This window comes from Takifugu rubripes, chromosome 15 (genome assembly GCF_901000725.2).
Source record: "Takifugu rubripes chromosome 15, fTakRub1.2, whole genome shotgun sequence".
Lineage (NCBI taxonomy): Eukaryota > Metazoa > Chordata > Actinopteri > Tetraodontiformes > Tetraodontidae > Takifugu > Takifugu rubripes.
The window spans coordinates 14902963-14925398 of record NC_042299.1 but is presented as its reverse complement, the minus strand read 5'-3'; the positions used below and the strand labels follow the sequence as shown (position 1 = coordinate 14925398).

The following is a 22436-nucleotide window of genomic DNA, read 5'->3' as shown; positions in this document are numbered from 1 at the left end:
GCTGATGTTGGGCCCGTTTATGCCGGAGACGGACGAGGCCAGAGTGGAGTGGGAGTCACGGGGGTGAAGAGCGCACGCTCCCTGGGTGCACCGTGATGCCATGATTCCCTTTCTTCCCTTCGGCTCCAGCACCTGCGAGCGTTTACGCAGCATTCCGACACTTTTTAAAATCCACATCCGCGTTCATTAGACCGGACGCTCCTTCCTGAGATGACTGTGGTGCGTTTTCCGCTTTCACGTCTCACCACGGTGGAGGCGGAGCTGCTGGAACTCGCCAACATCTAGAAATGGTTTCCAATTGGGTGAACTGGAGACGGCCCAGTGGCCGGAGACACGGCTCTAGTAGGCCGGAACCCTCTGATGAGGATGAGCGACGCCTCCTCTGGTCCTCCTGGAGGAGAATGTCCAGTCAGACCCAATAATGATGCCCCTGGTGTGTGTGTGTGTGTGTGTGTGTGTCTCAGGAGTGCCAGAGAAGCCTCAGATCAATGGCCTGTTGAATCCGGCCCTGGAGGGGGACCACATCACCCTGACCTGCATCACTCAGGGCAGCAAACCCGCCGCCGACCTGCGCTGGTTCAGGAACGAGAAGGAGATTAAAGGTGCGTAACCTCCGTTCCTGGGTTTCATCACCCGGGCTGGATCAGATGATGGAGATGATCCAGTTCTGGCGGTCTGTCGCGTTTCATCTCCAGAACCGTTTCAATTTGGGGTGGAACGTGTTTCTCTTGCCCCCCCATGTGAAATGAACGGTGACCTTTCCACCCTGGTCCGCTGAACCAGCGTTTAAACGGGGTCTCTCCTTCAGAAATGAGGCAGCTCGCACGTGAAACGAGCGTTTTAAGGACAGAATCCAACAAACCGGGCGACAGAACACGACCAAGGCGGCTGCGATCTTTCGCAGTTCTGATTAAAAGCGAATAAGGAAATGCCAATCACCCTTTCTAATTTAAACGACTCTCCAAGTGTAAACAGACGAATGTGATTGATTTTGCTTTTTGCAACAATGAAGCCTCGGAACGATTTCTTTTTTCAATCTGGCGCTACGACAGATCAATGAGCCTCGGTTGTGAGAATGACACGCCGCCAAGTGCTGCACATCCTAAATGCCCAATTAAATGCAGACAAATTTAAACGAAAATCACATTTGGCATGCAAAACACACAGTTCTCTGCACAGACTTCATTTCTCTGCTTATAGAAAAGCTTAATAAACCACAAAAAAATATAATTTTTGCAAAAGCACGCATGATCTTTGCTCGTTAAGTTTGCATAGTAATGCTTCTCTCTGCCGCTCTGATTTTTCTTCACTCCTCTGGTTTCGGCTTTTGCAAGGTCTCTTCTTTCATCTGGTGCACATGTAAAAGTGTTCTACACGCACAAAAGTTGGCATTGCTTTACATTTAATGGCTCCAGGAATTAACTGTTCCTAACGAGCCCAGCAAAGGCTGCGAGGAACGGTGCTGAAGCAGCACCGAAGGTGAACGAGGCGTTGAGCAACGATGAAGCTGGTGTTTCCAGGATGCAGGTGAAGGCAGCGGCCACCTCGAGATGACCTTAATGGTCAAACAACCTTTCGGCTTGTTTGCGTGGAATCGATCCAAAATACGAGCAGTTCCACGCAGGGCTTGATCAGAATGACCTCGCCAAAAAAAGGAAAAAAAATCAATAGAATGAATGCTCGTAAGGACTTAGGAGCTTTTCTTGCTGACACTTGTCACCAGGCCACCAACCACAAGCTGACCATAACTAGCTTGTTAGCTGCGCTAACGCTATCTGAAGGGCTGATAACACGTAATAACCAACAACTAAAGTTGGCTAAAACGCGTTTTGATCTGTTTCAGCTTTGAGGTAAGTCCTAAGATGATGAAACCCCAAATACAGTTTCAGCAGCGTGATCTTGTTAAGGATCCCTGCCAGAGGCCCAAACGGTCCAGCGGCACATCTGGCAGATTCATGTGGATGATCTCTGACCTGTGGGTGATCTCTGACCTGTGGGTGATCTCTGACCTGTGGATGATCTCTGACCTGTGGGTGATCTCTGACCTGTGGGTGATCTCTGACCTGTGGATGATCTCCGACCTGTGGGTGATCTCTGACCTGTGGGTGATCTCTGACCTGTGGATGATCTCTGACCTTTGAGTTCTAAATGAAGCTGCGTGACTGTAATTTAACCGTGAGGAGCCTCCCTGCACGTGGGCTCGCTGACGCTGACAAAACTGACATTTTCACCCAATTTAGCGAATTTAAACCCCCATCCCGGTGGCTGTGAAGCATTCTGCATCTTTTAGCCAACAAATAAAGCAGCAAAATTGTAATTTTTCCTCCTTTTGTGTTTGTGAGCAGCTTCTTCTGCTCCAGGATCTATTTAACATATGTTAAACTCGTGTTACTCAAATTTAGGCTTGGGCTTGTTGATAGTGGAGAGTTTGGCTTAAAGGCTCTTGGAAAGAGTCTTGCGTCTCTCGCCGGTCCATTACCGACAGAATCCCCCTCTGAGGCAATTGGAAACATAACAAGGGTGTTATTTTCATCTACTGCCGAATATTAACCAGCACTCTGAGAGTTCGTCTGTGTTTTCATGTGAATGCAGCCTTCAGAAGAAGGTTTGGGTGTCAGGGTCAGGCGCTAGGATTCTCTTTTTAATTCAGGTCTTTTTTTAGCGTGGCGGGCTCCTTCATTCGGAACCGACGTTGCTTTCAGCTAATCTCGAAACCAGTGAAAATAGATAGGATTTATTCCACAACGGACCAAAATAACCCGTGTGGCCCCGTCGTTTCCCCGCCGCGTTGGCTGCACAGCCGTCTGATTTCGTGTCAGATTAGGGGGAACCGTCCCGGATTTGCTTCTGCGCTCTTGCAGACGATCGATCGGAGCTCCTGTTTACAACTGAATTCGCCGAAAAGCCGCCTCATTGTCTGCCGTCACATCCTTCCCCATCCCAGACGGCTCAGCTCGCTATCTGGCGCTCGGGTTTCCAGGGTGCCGATGAGCAGGCAGATAAGGCCGAATCAATGCCGCCTTTCTGCAATTCAAAGCAGACTTTGGGGCATTTTTCCATTTCACCCCAGTTTTCCGATACGGCTGCGCTATTGTCCTCCTGTTTTCTTCAGACTTCCTGGCTAAACATCGGATGTTTGTGCACGGTTTGGTCGGGACGGTGTCGGCGTTCGTCCTCCCGACGGGGCTGAGCTGCCTTCCATATGAAAATCCATGTGACTGCGGGTGGCCACACTGGGAATAAAGTGTAACATATTGGGGTGGGATCTGGGGGCGCGGAGATTTGATTATATGCAGAGTTAGTGGAGCAGACCGCATGCAGATGGAGGACACCCTCTCCTCGGTGAGCGCCGGGGTGGAGGTGGGGCTGGGTGCGAGGCAGATGGAGCAGGCAGCCCACGTGTAAGGACATAAGCCTCTGTGTGTGGAGCGGAATCCAATATTCCTATTTCTCAATCTCTTTGTCCCCCAGATCCCCTTAGTCCCCACCCAGTAATGATATATTTCTATCTCAGTTACACACCGTAACCCGGGAGACCTGTGCCAATATCGCCGCGTGTAGCGCTTGTTTACACACCGCTGAACCAGAGGGAGCCGCGCCGAGTCCAGGCTCGGCTGAGATGAAATGAATATTTATTCCAAATAAAGGTGGGGATGTTCGCTCTGGCGCCTGCATTATCATACTTTCTGACCTAAACTGCAGAGGTTATTGCTTCATCGCCTTAACTCTATTCCGAGGGGGCTTAAAGAGGGGGGGGGGGGCACGCACGACAATTTGATTAAAATTTGCTCGGTCGCGCCCTCGGTCCTGTTGTCAAACTTGTCAAGGACGTGGACGTGTTAGCGCAGACGCGACGCGCTGCTCCGTGTCCCCTCGTTCTCTGGGTGCGAACCCGACTCTGAACCTCCGCTAGAAAGCGATGCTGGAGTTTCCCACTTTTACGGCTACTTGTTGTGGACGGCCCAGCAGCCGAGAGGCGACCTTTGACCTCATCTGGAAGCCGCCGACGTTGAAGCATCGGGAGCTGAAGACACTTCTAGCCTGAATAAAATTCGCTCTGAGTCATTTCAGCAGTGTGAGACAGCTTATGGAGTCTGTGTCGGGATCAGAGCGGCACCGTCCAGCTCCCCGGGGCTGAGTGGATCAATGACTATTAAAGATGTAATTTCAAGATGGCTACTGCGGCATGAATAAAAGATGCTGCCGTCAAAAAAAGCACATTCAACCTCTTGATCCCGCGCACGAAAGCAGCTCTCAAGCTCGCACGTCGCGCACGAGCCTGAAGTGAGATCGGTGGAAGTGTGTTCGATGGTGCCGGAGTTAATATCCACGCATCCATCTTTTCATGCCGTTGATCGCGTTCTCAGATTTCACTCGCAGCTAAAACAGAAGGCAAAGGAAAGGCGCTCCGCTACTACCTTTAATCCGATTAAGGATACAAGCCGCGGAACAAAAGAAAGGGAGGTCAGACGTCCCCGCACGCCGTTGGCGGTGCGGAGCAGCATGGAGGAGGTGGACACCTGTCCAGCTGTAAATGCCGGAGCCTTAAGCCTTGTCACACGTCTTCCTTTCAGAGCTGCAGAAAAGCTGTCATGACAAACTCGGCGTGAGCGGCGAGCGCTCAAGGACGCCATGACAATACGTGTCCGCCAGGCCCCGATAGGAACTTTCCCAGCGTTTTATACCCTCTGTGTCTGGAGCTGGGGGGTGGGGATTGAGGGGCTGCCAACTGCTCCCCGAACACTGCCGAGTCACCTGATTCAGAGCGGCAGCTCCTGGCGTTCCTGACGCTCGCTATTCAGGACCGTGAACACAACACGAGCAGATAAAGAGATCATCTGGACAACGGAGCATCATCACCAGACCTGTCACACACCTTCTGGATGGGGGGACCAGTCAAAACACAAACGAGCTGGAGCGGTCAAGCCGAGTCCCAGAACAGTCGCCTCAGCTTGTTTATCCGAGTTCAGCAAACAGCGGCACATCTCCGTGCTGCCATGGCGGCGCCGATCATTGGTACGTTCCTCCTGTTTAAACAAATTATTTGGAAGGTGAAGTGCGGCTGTGATGAGGCAGCCCCCCTCCGGCCGCCAGCATAAATCAGCAGCGTTGCTCCTGTTCACGAGGCCGACCTTGGCGGTCTACCGCCGCCTCGCTCGCTCTTGATTTCCATCTTCCCCCCCTCCCCTTTTGCTGCTCCTGCTGGCATAACAGGCCAGAATCTCAGAAACCCACCATCACTCTTGTTTCCAATCCCCTGCCCCCCCCCCCCCCCCCCTCCCCAACCACCAGGCAAGTGCTCACGCCAACGATGCAGAGCGCCGAGCACCCATCCACAAAATAAGCAGGCTAGCCCATCGCGGTCGCAGCTAATGCAGGATTTTGGTAAGAAAAGGTGCGGATGCTTTCATGCTCCTTTCATTTCCTTCCCTGAAAGCAATAATGTCTGTGTGCAATATTTCAACAGGCAGGCTTACAGTTGTGGAATTTAAATTCCACCAATTTACCACAAATCATTTGGGAAACGAGCGCTGCCCCATTGGATTCCACTTTTTTCCCACTTGTTTTTCCAGTTTAGCTTCCAATCAAACGTAAATCAGCCGTCCTCCGTGTTCCAAAAGCAAATTGTGATGATGAAAGCCTATTTAATTATAGCTGTTTAGTCTTGATTAAACTAAGGGAAGGCCGCGCCAGAGAGCCAGGAGACGTCCGAACACTCTGGGGACGGTGCTACGATGCAGATTTTCTTTGGTGGGGGGGGGGGGGGGCTGTGCCGGTCCAGATGAAAATCCCAGTCAGAGAACTCAAATTGGATTTCTGGGCCTGCTTATATATGTGAAAGTGTGTCTGTCACGCTGCAAAATGGATCAAATAAGGCCCCCAAAAGTGTCTTTATTTCCTTCGTGTAAATATAAATGAAAGGTTGATACGAGCAGCGGAATCGCCGCTCGCTCCTCCGGGCTGATATGAGTCGATATGCTTGATCTGAAGACCGATAATAGGTGATCGCCCTGAACATGCAGCATTTCCTCCTGCTTTGGCACCAAAGTGGGTGAATTTGTCAGAGAATTTGCTTATTGGAATCAGCATTGGGCTCGTTCACAAATGTATCCCAACCCCAAAAATCGGCCCGCTCGGCGAAACCTCCGATGGCGGCTGTGAGGAGCTATTTTGAGGCCAATTCCGCCCATTCGCACCCTGTCACAGACACACACTACATAGGCCGATACGCTGAAACACTGTTATTAGAACTATTAAGCCAACAAGTTCCTGAAAACAGAACAACGACGCTCCGTCATAAATCCGGGTGCTTAAATACGGAGCAGCCGGTCACGCGTTGTCCTCGACGGCACCCTAACCCAGCGAAACGGCCCGCCCGGATCGTTAATCTATTACTGCGTCTAAAATAAAACGATGCAATGATGGAATGCCGGGGGAGGAAACCGGAGGGGTTTTATTTACTTTCCAGAGTCGTTCGATTGATCTCTGGTTTTTATGTGCTGCCATTTGCCGAAGGGAAGGTGAAATATCTGCTCTTGTTGCATCTTCGTCGCATCGATTCTTCAGTATTTGATGGAAGTGTCAGGAAAGTGGTGCACAAATATGAACTGGGGGTGGGGGGGGGGTTATGATAAACAGGAAGTAGGTGCAACCTCAAAGGCGCCATGATGAATATAATGTCCTCTCTTTCCACCTCTATTCATTTTCTCTGTCCTTTTGTCAGTATTTTGTGGGGGGGGAGACAAAAACATGTTGTTTTTTTTCCTCCACGCTTCTGTTGTGTGAGTGAATGTTGCTAACACCGCAGACCTGTCAGTCATTCATCTCTGGGGGGGCGAGTTGGGTTCACTCCTGCAGTCGGGGGAAGTGACTGAGCAGAATAGGTGATTGGCACAATGGAGGGGGAGAGGAGACGGCGGGGCGGAATCCGTTGAAACGGGAGCAGATGAGCGCAGAGGAGGAAAGGATAGGGAGCGTCAACAGTCCCTCCAGGAGACACAAACAAACAGCGCTTCCGAGAGGCGGCCGCTTCCCTGAATGTCCTGTGATGATGGGAAAAAAGGGACATGATTTCTCAAAGCAGCGTGACACCTGAAGGGAGAGATAAGCCTGGGCAGTTTAAAAAAAACCTGTAAAATAGTGTTTGGTTGTTTTTTTAATCTGTCTCTTTATGGGAAATCAGTCCGCGTAGGAGTGTGGATGGACGTGTTTGGTAGGAATGGAAATACCGATGCCCCCCCCCCCTTCTGTGAGTGAGCAGAAGCTCTAAAATACCTGCTTCAATACTGGAAATACGCAAACACAGCCGCGAGGTCGACGCTAATCAGAGCTGTTGTCTGCAACAGTCATTTGCATTTGCCGCCCACGAGAGGCTTCCGGAGTCGAGCAGAACAGTTTGCGACGGGTGGAGGCTGGCGGTTCAGGGAAGGAGTTGACAGATGTTGCCAGATGTTGTCTGTTACCTCAGCACAGCCGCAGCTCCTGAATTATTTAGGTGTGAGTTTTTAGGCGTCTTTGTGGGTGAAGCTAAGAAGACTTTCTTTAACCAGGTTCTCTTACGACATAACAGCAGCCTTCAGAAACTCTTGTTCTTCTTCTTCTGCTTCTTCTTTGGTGGTAGGCCACTGCTCAGTTACCTCCTGGAGAATGACGTTCCGATATTGTCGTTCCGATATTGACCCTTTGCGACTGTGATGCTAACTGAACTTCCTCTGTAGCTGGGGGATTCTGCTCGGGGGGTTATTTTACGCTGCCTTTGGTCTGGATGCTCCTTTTTTGCCGACCGTCCTCTGTAACAAGATGCTCTTCAAAAAGCGTGAAAAGCAGCTGGACGGCGTGAAAAGTTTGCAAAAGCGCGTTGGCTCTTGGCCGCCGTCATCTGTCTTCACCTTCAGTGGGCTGAGCGCCGCCGGAGCGCCTCGGCCATTCCTGTGGGTTGGGCGGGGGTGCCGACGCGTGTGTGCTGTTTAGATGGGATTATGATGCAGGTGTTGTGGCGAACGGCCCCGAGCACACACACACACACACACACACACCACACACACACATGCAGAGCTGTGTGTTCAGACAATGTGCGACAAGGCCGACAGAAGCTGCTGCCAAACACCTGATTGGTTCTGGCACTGATTTTGTCGCGCCGCCAGGCAGCAAATGGACATCACGGAGGATATGAAAAGGCAGAGGTGAAGTGCCTGAAACAGTCCGTTTCCAAGGAGGGTGCGAGGAACCGACATTTCTTTTGGCACATTGGCGGCTTTGTTTGGGTTTCAGAGCACGCACGAGTCTCCAAAAACACCCCCAAAGATGCTGCGGTTGAACCTGAGCGTCGTTGGTTTTTTGGAGCACAGCTGACTCCCGCAGCATCACACACTCTCTCTCTCACACACACCACACAGACACCCCGAGATTAATGATCTGTCCCTGTGACGAGGTGCTTCTCTCTTCAAAGGTGCCAAAGAGGTGAATGCAAGTGGGAAGACGTTCACGGTGCAGAGCTCCCTGCAGCTGCACGTGGACAGAAATGATGATGGAGTGGCCTACACCTGCAAAGTGGACCATGTGGCACTCACGGCGAAGCCACAGCAGGCCACCGAAGTACTGGAGGTCCACTGTGAGTCCAAACACACACACACACACACGAGCTCAAATGTTGACGTGAGGGTGTAATAAAGATGCATGACTGGTGCAGCTTCACTGCAGCCCAACTGGATGCCACCTAAGACCAGATGTAAATGTGCTCCAGTCACCACATAACAAACTGAAAATGATGTCACAGCTAGCACAGGGAAAGGTTTTTGGAGTGTTTAAATGTGACGCCTTCACTGCTCGCTCTTTTATACTCACGTCTCTCCGCCCGCCCGATGCTCCCCAGGTAGAGATCATCCACTCCCTTGCGGTCCCTCAGGAGGGCCAGTTCTTGAAGCTGGAGTGCGTCTCCAAAGGGAACCCTTTGTAAGTCCCTCACATTCCAGATCAGCCGGCGTCAGCCTTTTATGTCGCGCCGCCGACAGCTACACGCAGCAAACCTTGTTTCACTTGTCGTGTCCCGGCAGGCCCGATCCTGTCATATGGACAAAGGACGGAGGGGAACTTCCTGACCTGGACCGGATGATTGTGGAGGGGAGGGAGCTCACCTTTACTTCACTCAACAAGACGGACAATGGCACCTACCGCTGCGAAGCCAGCAACCTCCTCGGAACCAACAGCGCTGAATATGTCCTCTTCGTCTACGGTGAGTTGAGGGAAAGGCCACCGCAGGGGCGCCCGCCTCCCCGAGACAAATCTGGAAACCTTTGCTGCGCTGACAAAGATCCTCAGGGAGTAACAGCAAGAAGAGACTCGGTCTCAACAACGGCACCAGAATTCCCGATTATAATATCCGATCTGCATAGCGTAATAGTGCTGAGGATGATTAATGGGCCTATCTCTCACAGGGGGAATAAGAGCCTCGGGTGACATATAAATACCACCAACATCTTCCCTTAAATAAACCTGCCTCCAAGATCACACACACATGCACGGCAGGGGGTAAACGCGTGAGAGGCAGAATTTAGGGCGGCGTTGTCAAGGAATATCACCAGAAGAGATAAGTAATTCTGAGTAACGCCAGAGGAGGTCAGGAATCAGGGCTGCGAGGAAAACAGATAGCTTAGCCCCTTTTTCTTTTCTCGCCGCCATTTGTCTTTTGGCAGGAAGTTCTTAGGCTTAAAAAAGGAGCGGAGCGGTGACAAATCTCCCTTCCTCCGTGTGAGGAACTTAGCGTGGGGCTTTCGCTCGAACCGCCGGCAGATTTCAGCTGCACGTTTAATACTGTTGATTTATTCACCGTTCTGGTTCAACGTTGACTTCATTTGGCACCAGAACTTCAGAGAGGTGAGTGATTATGTTGCCAGAAGGTTCACCGGCGTCCTTGCTCGAAGACGCAGATGTGTGAGTGCTTTTAGGTCGTCGTGGTCGAGGCCGGCGCACCTGTGAAGAGCGCCAGGGTCGTTACTGTAAAGCTTTTAAACGCAGAGCGGAATAATGGAGAGAGCAAACAACAAGACGCGCTGCCGAATGAATAACGATGAAGAACGGTGCGCTAATGCTGCGCCGTGACTTCCTGCGCCTCCCGCTTGCCCCTGATGTAGTTAATCAATCAATTAAATATAATTGTTTCATGACACGTTTCCTCGGGCATGACCGACAGTTGCATCGCTTTGTTTTCTGTCCCATTTGTCCCGCTCGTCACGGCGCCCCCGCGGACGCGACGTTAGCTTCAAATGCCGCCTGAATGCAAACTCCAAAAACAAGCAGAGCGTTTCTTGACAGTGATTTTATTTAATTTACAAATTCTGCTCAATGCGATGGCGGCGGGAAGGTCAGACGGTCCAATCCACGTTCATTAGGTGTTCTTTTGAAATGGCACTCCGTCCGCTCTGATCCTTCATTATTGATTAGCACACCTTTTAGCCTTTCAAAATTGCCACCGTAATTCACAGAAAATACCTTTAAATGCTTGGCTCTTCCCCCTCTCCCCTCGTATCTCCTCCACCATTTGGTGATTGGCGATGAGGCTGAAATGTCAAAGAGACGTGCAAGATAATCGCCCTGGAAGAAGCACCGCGGGCAATTAAAAAGCTCTCGCCCACAACACAAAAACAGCGGAGCCAAGGTTGCGGCCCAGCGGCGCTCCCGTTTCACTCCCATTTCCATCTTCATACACCCAGAGGTTCCAGAGAAAGATCCGTCAGCTGGAGCAGATCTAAGCCCCGTTCCCAGGCTGCAGCCAGGGAAGGGAACGGGCGGAATAGTTCCGCCGATGACATTTGAAGATGTCAATCTTTGGCAACTTTTGCCCTGATTTTGCCGACAGGCTCCTATAACCCCCCCCCCCCCCCCACGCGGTGTATGCTAAACAATTATATCTGTGTCCATGCTTTTAACATTGCAGAATGACTCACGCCTGCATTGACCCAGAGAGAACCATTAAAATCCCGTTATATTAGAGGCTTTTACCATGGCAGCCGCCCACTTTTGAGCAGATCGAGTCCGTTTAAAACAGGTCAGCCAGGCTGTCATTTATGCAATCTGTGTCATGCACCAGCGATAATGCGTTCTCCAAAAGTGGTTTCCAATGTTCTCTTTATGCTTTGAATCTTGTTTTAATTCCTCACCACCGTGTGCCGGTTTGCCGTAGAACTGTTTGTGTTTTTTTCCCCATTTAAGCTGCCTACCTTCATGTCTGTTGGTGTTTTTGAGTTGTTTCTTGTGTCCGTGTGTCCATCTGTGCCCACCAGACACTCCCACCACCTTGCCTCCATCCACCACTCCCCCCCTCCATCCCAACCCTGCAGATCACACCGTTCTTTTAGGCACCCGCGCCTCCGACCCCGCGCTCACTGGCGACAGAGGTACAGTACCGCCCCACACGTCTCCACAGGCCCTTCTGCATGATCCTTTACGTTTCCCTCTGTGCTTCTCCTGCAGTTCAGCTCTCAGAATGTTTCCTTTTGCCCTGCAAACGTTCATTTCATGTTCCTCCATCTGCGGAGTCAAGGGTCCAAGATTCTCTGAGTCGTATTCAAAAGGGGTTTTTGCCGTCCAAACCTTCCATCTACTGCCCCCGTGGCATTTCTCAGTACTTCTGTGCCCGGAACCTCAAAGAAGCAAATGTCACGTCCAGCTGAAAATGTCTGGCCGCAGGAGACGTCTCATCATCACCGCTCCAAATCCTGCGTTCGCTCTTAGATAATTCTGACTCCAAAAGCTCCTTTTCAAAGAGAACTTTGGTGTCTGGTGTCCTCAGAAAACTGTGGCTGTAATCCTTCAGCGCTTTAGAGGCAATGAAATGTGAGTAAGATGCATCTGTAATGAAGCTGCGCAGGGAAAGCGTCTGTTCTTCTGGAGATTGACCACGGGAACAGGAGTCCCGTTCCTCCGTGTCAGGTAGATGTTTATGAGCTGTTGAGGACGAGCAGCGTCTGGCCTCATTCAGAGGAGGTTTGCAGGCTCACGCCAGGAGGGAATCCTGCCCTGACAAATCTTGTGTAGGGGCTCTAAAACCGGGATCATTGAAAGCAAGGCTCTGGAACTGAAGAGCAACACTGTTTCCTGCTGCAACTTAACCTAATTGCTTTGATAAATTGTCGGCACATGCGGCTAGTGCTGCGCAGTGTGAATTACACACACCAGGACCTTCTTAGAGAGATGGCGATAGCTTCACTTCTGCTGTGTCTGGGCTGGGAGAGGTCCACGCCTCCATATTCTGCCTTTAATCTGTGTTTCTAAAACTATTTACGACTGGTTAAAGGTCCAAAAGGCAAACGCTCTGATGCCCGCGGCGTGAATGGCTGCACCATTATGCTGATGTGGTCTTTTATATGCTGCGGCAGAGCGGGCTGTCAATCAAAGTCCCTGAGTGACAAGTCAATCTAAAATAAATAATGTGTTGTGACAGTGTATGCAGAGGGGCTCCCGCACTCATCCATCATCGCCAGCTTGGTTTTCCAAAGTTGTTGGAAGTATTTTGACCCCTTTTTAATAAATAATCTTGACTGCAGTTCTGGAATGAATGGAATTCAACGACGGACCCCAAAATTCACCAGTTTACTCGGCTCCTCCTGTTCTTCGTTGCTCTCCGTTTTCATTTGCCCGGCCTCGTTCCCCCGGAATCATTCCTTTCTCTAAACGACCGTCTTCACGGTTCTTCAGGGGTCTCACTCCACCTCTCCTCCGTCAAAGTTTCATTTTTCCCTCCCCGGCTCCGTCTCTCCCTCTCTCTCTCTTCAGAGCCTGTTTTAGAAAAAGAAAGAGGACAGTGGATCTTCCACATTAGCGCGTCCTCACTGCTGCTCTCTGATGTGTGTTTGTGCAGCGCCGAGTCTTTGTGTATCTTCAGGGAATCTAAGTATCAGCCTCCCTCTCAGTGTCCCCGCTCTCAGGATACTCCGCTATCTGTTTCCATGTGTCTATTTGATTTATTACCAGGTCTTTTCACAGGCTCTGGATGAAAGCCGCGCTAGCCGCGTGACGTTTTGTCTTTTTAATAAAGTTGTCTTCCCGTGTAGATGAAACGCAGGATGTAAGCTCGCCTGTAAGCAGAACAGCTGCATTACACACGGCGAGCTCTTTCCCTGCTGCAGCCTTCATCTGTTCCGCTGTCTCCCGCTCCCTCCCTCCTCTCACCTCCACGCTACGCTATTAGCATAAACAGCAGCTGCCGCCAGGCTGAAGTGTCGCCTGACGGTGCGAGAGGACAGAGACTTGTATGGCTTTCACATGAAGGGGGATTAAGAAACGGAATATGGGCGCAGGTTTTTGGAGGTTCGGTCCGTCGGTTTAGAAGAATATTAGGCCCCAACGACCTGCTGGAAGTGATTCGTGTTCTTCAGTTGTTCCCTGACTTCTGAGTTCAGACAGAAACCTTTTCAAAAGGAAAGGATTGATATTCTGAGACGAGTTGAGGCTGCCCTCTCGAGCAAAGCCCGGGGGTAAAATGGCTGATAAAGTTCTAGATTTTGGAGGAATTTGCACACTCTTAAAACAAAACTCAACAGATTATACTAATAAAGCCCTCGTGTTTGGGATAAAATGCTGATTCCTTGTTGAATTCCAGAATGTTTCCTTATATAAAAATTAGTCCCAACTTTCCCTTTTGTCCTGCGGTCGGTATTTAAAACTTTTTCTTGTTTTCTATCATTTCGTTTGCAAGTTGTGACACTTTTTTACAGCGCGCTCCCGCCCTAATAGCTTTTTGCGTGCAAATTGCTTTTGTGTGGCTAATTTGCCCACGTGGTGACAGCGAATCAATACAAGCGCATGGCGCTGAAATGATGCATTAAGTCAACCTTTGCAGGAAGATTTTTAGCAAGACTCAGTGGTCCTAATGGCAAACGGAGATTTTAAAGGACCCCTGCCTTTAATTGTAATATTGACCTTTGGAACGAAGGTGATCTAAGCTACGGGATATTTTTTACACCCTTAATTCTGGACCACTCCTGCCTGATCCACTGTAATGAAGTCCTGGCAGATATGGCCAACACACACTCTGTATTTTTAATAGCCTCGTCAGCCGTAATAGCTGTAATAAGTCTTCCCTTAAGTATCCGGCTCTATGCGATGCCATCAGACCACCCTCTCCCACCATCGCACGCACGTTCTCCGCCCCAAATGTTTCAAATTAGCTTCGACCTTGGGATGCAAGAGCTTGAACCCGTGCATCAATTTTTCTTCTGCTTTTAAAATATTTACCACTCACTTCTCATAATCAGCTTTTGTGCCACCGACCTCGGCCCCCGTTCCCTGATATTACTCCGGATAAAAGGGGCCCTCAGCTGGGAGAAGCCTATTATTCATGGCTTGTCACCGCTAACACAGAAAATGGAAAACTACTAAAATATGCCCCTCAACCTCCAAGGTTTATAAATGTTCTTAGTCTTTAGTCTGGTATTTGATCCCCGAGGAGCTGGTGGGAGTAAATGAATGCATCAAGAATTCTTAAAGCCTTAATCAAAATGTCTACAGAATCCTGGACGATATCGCAGAATTCCGCTGTAATTGTTGGTGTGAGGCGGCCGAGCGGCACCTGCACGGCTCCGAGGCAGAGCCGAAGGATCGGACCCCAATTCTTGAAGTGGAGAGCGGTGATTATTACGTGTGAATTCATAAGGCTGCGGATTGGTCAGGGTTGAAAAGTCAGGATTAGGCCGAGCGTTCCCTCCTCTCGGCGCGGCCTGAAGCCGAACATGAGTGGCAGCGCCGTTCCTGACAATCTATCCGAGTGATTTTCCTGAACTGCGGCCAGGGAGGTTAAATTAGCCGGACGAATGTCGCCACGGGTGGAAATTGTTGAGGGGGAGGGGCTAAAGACAGAGAGAAGCCGCGTGAATCGCGTGTTAGCGTAGCGCTGTGTTAGCTCTCCGTGTGACTCCTCCCAACACGAGCCCGTGCTCGATCAAAGAAGCAGAAAAAGCAAATGTCATGGGGTCAGATCCCCCTTTCTAAAGGTGCGCTTTGAAAAGGGGAACCATAATTTGATGAAAGAGTTTCTGTATGAAATAAATGAGCTGGAGGTGATCTGCCGTGGCTGTTTTATCATTGTTGAGACTCAAAGGTCAGGTTCTTCACCTCGGGTAGCGTTTTATGTCTTTAACCCCACGCTAACCTATTGGAGCCTCTTCAGACTGAGAACAAACCTTTTTTGTAACGACTCAATAAGGGAGGGAACTATTTTTATCCCCGGCAGAGTTGGGAGCCTCCTTTATTTCATTGCTATTGATCTTATTCAAAATGGAGGGCACAGGTTAGACCGCATGATGAAAAGGGCTTTTTTCCCTCCTTTTTTAATTGCAGGTGTCCGTGTCCAGTTGAACCTTTCCTGTGTTCCATCCTGGAAAGGTTGGAACCAGCTTGCGGCATCCCTGGGGGGGTGGGCTGGGGGTCGAGGCCTTCAATATTGAACAGGCCAACCTTCCCTCCATTTTGCCTTGTGCTCCTCGCCGAGAGTCGCAGGAGAATTTAAAGCGTAACACGCGAGGCTGTCGCACTTATTACCGGCCAACTGTTATTGATGATCTGTCTCTTCCCAACGCTTCTGGGAAGAAATATGGCAACAATTTGGAATAAAATGTAGAACAAGAGGAGAGAAGAGTCCTGAGGCCGGTGTGTAGAATTACACATGATGTTCATTAGACCTCAGTCCCGCACGTGCACCCCTCACACGTGCCAGCTGTCAGCTATTCCTAGATTTCCTACCTTTCATTCCAGTCCTGATTCAGTTCTCCAAGATGGTTCCAGCTTGACCCCCCCCCCCCCCCCAGTTATCGGCAGGTCCACTCCGCCTCTACCGTCCTTTTATCGCTGGTTCCGTCATTTCGCCAGACTCATGAATTCATATGATTAATCATCACTCTTTGGTTATAACCTGGTGTTGTTACCCCACTGACCACAATTTGTCTTCACTCCGGGGAGACGGCGAGAGCTTGTTGAATATTCAATATCCACGTGCACATGTGGGCCTTATTGAATGATTAGCAGAAGTAATTTGTTTTCGGAATCTAATTAATCCATTTTGACCCAGCAACAATAGTTAGCACACACACACACACACACACACACACCACGCACGCACGCACACACACACACACACCACACACACACACCACACACACACACACCACACACACACACTGGCTCTTGGGAATATCTTCATTTCGGGGTTTGTTTTTTTCGACTCTCACACGCTTGGGTGAATTTATTTAAGAGTACACAGACGTGTCTTTCAGCTCCTTTCCTGCATGTACTTGTGAATTTCCAGCCTCTGCCAGAAAGTCGGACATAATTGACTCATCAAACACGTGAGGTCTGCAGGCACTTTCCTCTCTCTTTTCTTTTTTCTCTGTCTTTGACTTTTTCCGCAGCGGAAGTAACACAAAGGTTCACATTTAGTGACGTAGCAGCAATCAGCCAATAGGCTCGTTAGGTTTTAAACATCAATAAAGGTTTAATAAGAAAGTGGACTGCAGAAGCCCCCCCACCCCCCCCCCACCCCTCTAAGGATTGTAGGGTTCTCTTGAATCTGTTCCAGCACAGAATAATATTAATGAAATCCGCACAATTATGTGCTCACACACACACACACACACACACACACACACACACGTGATGCAACGTGACCCACGCGGCCGACTTAAGGACAAAGAACTCAATTAGCTGCATCTTAATTGGACTAATTTCTCTGGGAGTTTTGTGCTGGAGTGACTTGTGTTCAGCTGGAGGAGCTGCAGGTCACCACAGGTGTGTCCGGCCCCGTCGAGCTGCTTCATTTGGGACCCACTTCAGTTCCTGCGTGCTTGGCGGGTTCTTTTCTGGCTGAGAGCTTTAACAGCTCCTTCGTGCACAATTTCCATTTCAATTCAGACCCAATTAGAGGAAAGCACCAGTAGTCTTTGCAATTTGTAATATGTTACGTTTGACTCTCCTCCCATGAAGTGGAATTATGAGATAATCACTTGAATATATGTGGTGTGTCATGTGACAGCGTGGCATGTCCGTCTGCTCCTGGGAGGAATCAGCAGGACGTTCATAATCAGACGCTTTTGGTCCGTCAGCGAGTAACAGAAGCTCCGCACAATTTAATAGATTTAACAAGTCCAGCTCACAAGAAGCCTCTTTAAAATCAGCAGTTTGAGCTGCCGCTGTCTCTTATTCAATGGCCCTGTAAAATAAAGGGGGGGGGGGCTTGGTGTGCCCTTAATAAAAGGTATTTTTTGGTCCATAAAAAATACAACCTCCTCTCCAGGACCCTCTGCTCCCTGCTGCTGGTCCTTCACTCTTCTCGTTCCAGCTGAAGATTCTGCCTTTTCCCGTCCATCAAGCCTGTCTCCGGCTCCTCTCCCTGGCTGTCTCTCCTGCTGCGTTTTTCTCCTTCCCTGAGTCGGAGAAGACAAGAACAGAACGCATGACGGCGCATCAGAAAACACCAGTTTAAGGATTCTATATTGCCTGTCAGAGACGGGAGGTGCCATAAGAGTCCCGCTGTTTGTTCCTCGTTCAGCTGCTGTGATGCAGGCTGTTTACGGGGAAGCTGCTCGATGGAGGTCACCTTCATTTGACTCCCAGCCTGACCTGGTTCGGACTTTACTGGTGTTCCCAGGTTCTATAAGGTGCACGTCGGTGCGGCCGCAGGGCGGCGAGTGTGTTGGTTCCAAACGCCCACCTCCCTGCAGATAGAGGCGAGGAACGCCACGTCCATCTAAACGCCTCGACTTCTCGACCTGTTGGGCTGCGCTGGGGGAACATTCGTCTGCTCTCCGCTCCACTGGCCAAGCAGAACCGGTCAGAACTGGGTGTGTGCTTGCTTGTGTGTGTATGTCCACTAAAAGGCGGCGGGCTGTGACAGCCCGGTCGCTCAGGCCTCGGAGAATTGCGGCGGGAGAGCGAGCCAGCTGTTCAATTTGGCCACTGGATGGACGCAGGTAGAAAGGTAGAACGGGCCTCAGTATTCGATGTGTGTGTTAAATCAGCTTTCTGTCTGTCAGCCAGCTCTGACACCCCCATATTTCACCTATCATCAGCCCACATGCACGTAACGTGACAGGAGCGTATACGGCGTGCCCCGGCGCTGGGCGCGCCATAATGAGATGAGTGCTAATTTCTCAGGTGTCACGGGCTGATATGAATAATACAGGCCGCTTTATTACCCATCTCTCCCCCATCGCCATCACTGTCAGCCCTGTTTTATTATTATTCATCCCGAGCCGACGCCGCCGGTGTCGTATCCACTCCTCCAATAGCCCGTAAAGCTGGGCCTGGAGGAGAAAAAAGTCAAGTTGTTGGAGTCAAGAGAGAGCTTCGGTGGCTCTGTTCGGGATTCCTTGAGCCTCATCTTTGCCATATAATCACCTGCTACTCCAACAGATGGGGGTGGGGGGGTGGGGGGGTATCGCAGCTCTCTGATACCAATCTATTTTTCCAGCCACAATCTGTCCTCAGCGGGAAGCGTTAAAAAAAGATTGATATTCCCTTTTTAATTTTCCATGTGATGATTATTTACCCGCCGCTCAGCGTTGGGGGGGGGGGGGGTCTCCTGCAGCATGAGCGGGGTGGGGGGGTGGGGGGGTAATCCTGAATTATTGACTCCATTTTTCGGAGGCCCTTCTCGATTTGCGTTTCCCTCCTTTGCAGGGCGCCCGTCTCTAACTGCTCTCTGTGTCAGCGTGGTATCCGCCTGCCTCTCTCGTCATTATCCCACCGACAGCTCCGCTCCGGCTGCGCGGTGGGGACAGAGGAGGGGAACGACGGCGCTCATTACAGCACCAACGACCCACAAATAGTCTTTCCTACTTGCGCTGTTTTGTCTCGCCTGCCTTCTGCTGCTGCTCTGCCTTCGATCCAGACGATCCAACGATCCGTCGCTGAGAAACCGCACCCTCACCCGCCCCCCTCTCTCTCCCTCTCTGTCTCTCCTCAGATCCGAACGCTGTGGGGCATGCACGGCAACCGACCACGGCCTTGATCGAGGGGTGGTGGCTGTAGTGGTCGTTGTCACTTTGTGTCTAATCATCGTCCCTGGGGAGATACCTGGCCAGGCATAAAGGTAAATCCACAGCGGAGCCCGACGGAGTCCCACAGGGCTGATGAAAGCAGTGGAAGCAATGTCGGGCTTTCCCCACAAGACGCGCACCGTTCTTTCCCCGGGTCCCCAAGTCGGACCGGTAACGCCTACAGCTTCCAATAAAAATGAAAAATGTGGGGCGTCGTCATCATCATATTTCACAAATGGTGTGACAGAATTAGTGCATGTTCGAGACTGGCTGGGGTCATTTTGTGAAGAAACGCGGCGCTTCTGTGGCAGCTTCCTGGTTCCAGGACATGATTGTGCTCTAAACGAGCTGTTGCTACTCCTCACGCAAAGTCACAAGATACACATCTAGTTTATGAAGAAGTTGCCTGGCAACGCTAACAACACTGCACAAACACAAACTACCTCCTCCGCTAACTAGGCCATCATCCCTTCAACCGCTAGTGAGCCGACGCCACAGTAGCATTAAGAGCTGTTTAAGATCACATCTGGCACAAATGGGGTGTTATCCTGGTGATGCCCAACACGTGACCTCCCGTTCAAAGCCGTGTGACCTTCCGACCCCCCGTACACAACGCAATCTCAGCTTCAAAACGTCCCTCCGTCTGTTCAGGCACGGTCCGCGCCCCGCGTTCCGATTGCTTTAACGATGCTACCGCTAGCTTCCCTGCTGCCTTCCGAGTTGCTTTTCAATGTTCACGTCCTCACAACAACTTGTTTTCTGGCTGCGCGAATGGACTCAATCCCAAATCAAAGAGCCGTTTGCACACACACACACACACACACAACACACCGCTTTAGGTGTGAAAGTGCTTTAGCCTCTTTTTTCAGGCGCTACTTACTCGGTTTGATTCATTGTTTGTGTAGTAAAAATGACATTACAATTAGGTTCTTGCGTTCGATTCCAGCTCCAGCCGTTCTCCTCTGCCTGTGTGTGGTTTCCTTGGATACGCCTGTTTCCAGCCTTAGTCCAAACATGGACACAACGCTGATTGGGTGATGGATCGATCCAGGCTGTGTTTCAGCCTCTAAACCCAGTGACTGCAGGGATTCGCCCCCTGACCTTGATTAGGAGTAATTGGCGGTTAACGGGAAACGGCTGGATGGACGGTTAAAAATAAGGTTAGCATCAAAATTCACAGCTGGGCTCCGTTCACATGTGAGCGGACAGCTGTGTGGACAAATCTTGATAGATGGTCGCCGCCACCGCTCAGACTCCAGCCACAAACGATCTTATCAGAGCAAGATGGCAGCGGGCGTCTCCTTGGGCCTCCGCCGCTTTGCCGCTGTACAACAGGACACGGCGTTGACGCATCATCCATCTTTATTTCCATCAATGGTCTGAAGGCCCAGACGTCGATACACGAAGAGTTCAGCGTCGACACTAAACAGCCGTAATGGACAGAGTGAAAAATTTTCAGCGTTTCTGATAAAAATAAAAAAAAAAGACATCAGACTGTTTGTAGCTGAGAGTGTTGCCAGTAAGAACAGTGGCGTTCAATAAAGAATCCAAGGTTAACACACACACCACACACACACTCTGCTGTATTTCCATATCCTTGCTCGTCATCTTTCTGTACATGAATATGGAGCAATCGTGCGCTCCTCGGCCTCGGGCTGTGAACGCCACGCCGGGCGGCTCGCCGCTTGTTTTCACTCATATTGCTTTGTTGTCCTCCCCACTTCCTCAGGAACGTACTTGACAAACGAGGCCAAAGGAGCGGACGACGCGCCCGACGCCGACACGGCCATCATCAAACGCCGAGGGCAACCACGCGCACAACAGAAGAGAAGAAAGAATACTTCATTTAGACTGCAGAGGGAGCTTGTCCGCTCTCCTCCCCCTCCTCTCCAGTCTCTCTATCTCCGACGCCCCTCTTCCCTCTTTTTCCCTCCCTTCTTCCTCCGAACCACCCCGACACCCCCTCCGTCCTGCCGGCGAGGAACCTGCAGGCGGTCCACAGAGAGGTTCCCCAAGTGTCTCCCCATTATTGCCACTTTCATCATCTGCATCTCGTCCTTCTCTTTGTTGGGCGGGCCGGCGTTCATGGGCTCCGTGGCAGGCGCCGCAGGAGCTCTCCTCTCTCATTGGTGTTCACGCCCGCAGGTCTGCATATCTGCTTCTTACATAACCCCGACCCCCGCCTCCCAAAGGCATACTGTACCCACCCCCCACCAACACATATCATATCTCCTATCAACACGGTGCCTAAAAATACAGCCGCCATTGAACTTCTGTCAATGCCTTCATGTGTTATCTGTCGGCCGCGCTGTAAAACCGCTTCGTAGGCGGCCCGAGTGAGGTCATGTTTTATGCGTTGCTTCGGGTTTTGTTTTTTTTTTTTACATATTTTTTTTCATTGAAATGAAAATCTTTTGCGCCTTATACACGCCGATCACGCTGAAAACGGTACTTTTAGATGAATCACCTCCCCCTCTCCTCCCGACCTCTCTTCCCTCTAAATGAACTTGTATTTAAACAGTCGACCCATTGTAAGATAAGCAGAAGGTTTTGTGTAACGCCGTAGTAAGGTATGTCCGATAAACGGATCGTATGGTTTCATTCATTAGGGTAGGGGTAATTAAGGGTAGTGTTGTTTAGAGCAGACATGCACAGAGATTCCGTCGCTGCGTACTTTTGTGTGTATATTCCCCGTGCCGCCCAGGCTGCAGTTCAGCCAACCAGCCACCAGGGTCCTCCTGAAAGCTCGCGACTTCCCCCAAAAAAAAGGGGTTTTCGGGACGGTGTACAGAAAGAGGGCGACCTCTTGTCCCTTTAGGCTGCGCAAACTGTGTGGAAACGAGTTTAGCTTCTCACTTTGCATTACTTTGTACACGTTTATGTCACACGGCATATTAGGAGGACATGTTTGAGTGTTAGGACTCACAGGAAGAGCTGCAGCGTCGTATAGAGAAGGTTTGACATCAATCACGATTCATCATCAGCCACAACGAGAATCGAGTGAAACGCGTGTTTTCTGTCGAGATTTCTGTTCCTAATGATTTCGTTGGGGTGTTTGCATCCCCCCCCTCCCCCATCTTGTTATTTCCATGAACTAAACTTTTAGTTTAGGTGGAGATTTGGTGAGAAAAAAAAAAGAAATAGTTTGCGAGTGAAGGGGCCTCCTTTCCGATCTGAAGAAAAGAGAAGCACAAAAATGCCTGAATAAATAACGACGTTTCTTTGCCAACAACCGATCGCCGGGGGAATGTTTTTCTATCGAAAACGAGAACGCTGACGAGGCGGTCCGCCCGAATTCTGGACAGAAAATATACAGTTCATCTAAGCTAAATCAAAGTTTATAGGGAAAAAAAGGGGTTTGTTTTTTTCTGAGCTCCCTGCTGTATATTGTGTCTGCTAAAACGTGGTTGT

At 50.4% G+C, this 22436-nt stretch overlaps 1 pseudogene; it reads left to right on the top strand.

Moving 5' to 3' along the window:
- Positions 1-20875, top strand: part of LOC115252779 (cell adhesion molecule 2-like) — a 30460-nt pseudogene extending 9585 nt beyond the window's left edge.
- The last annotated feature ends 1561 nt before the right edge of the window (positions 20876-22436 follow it).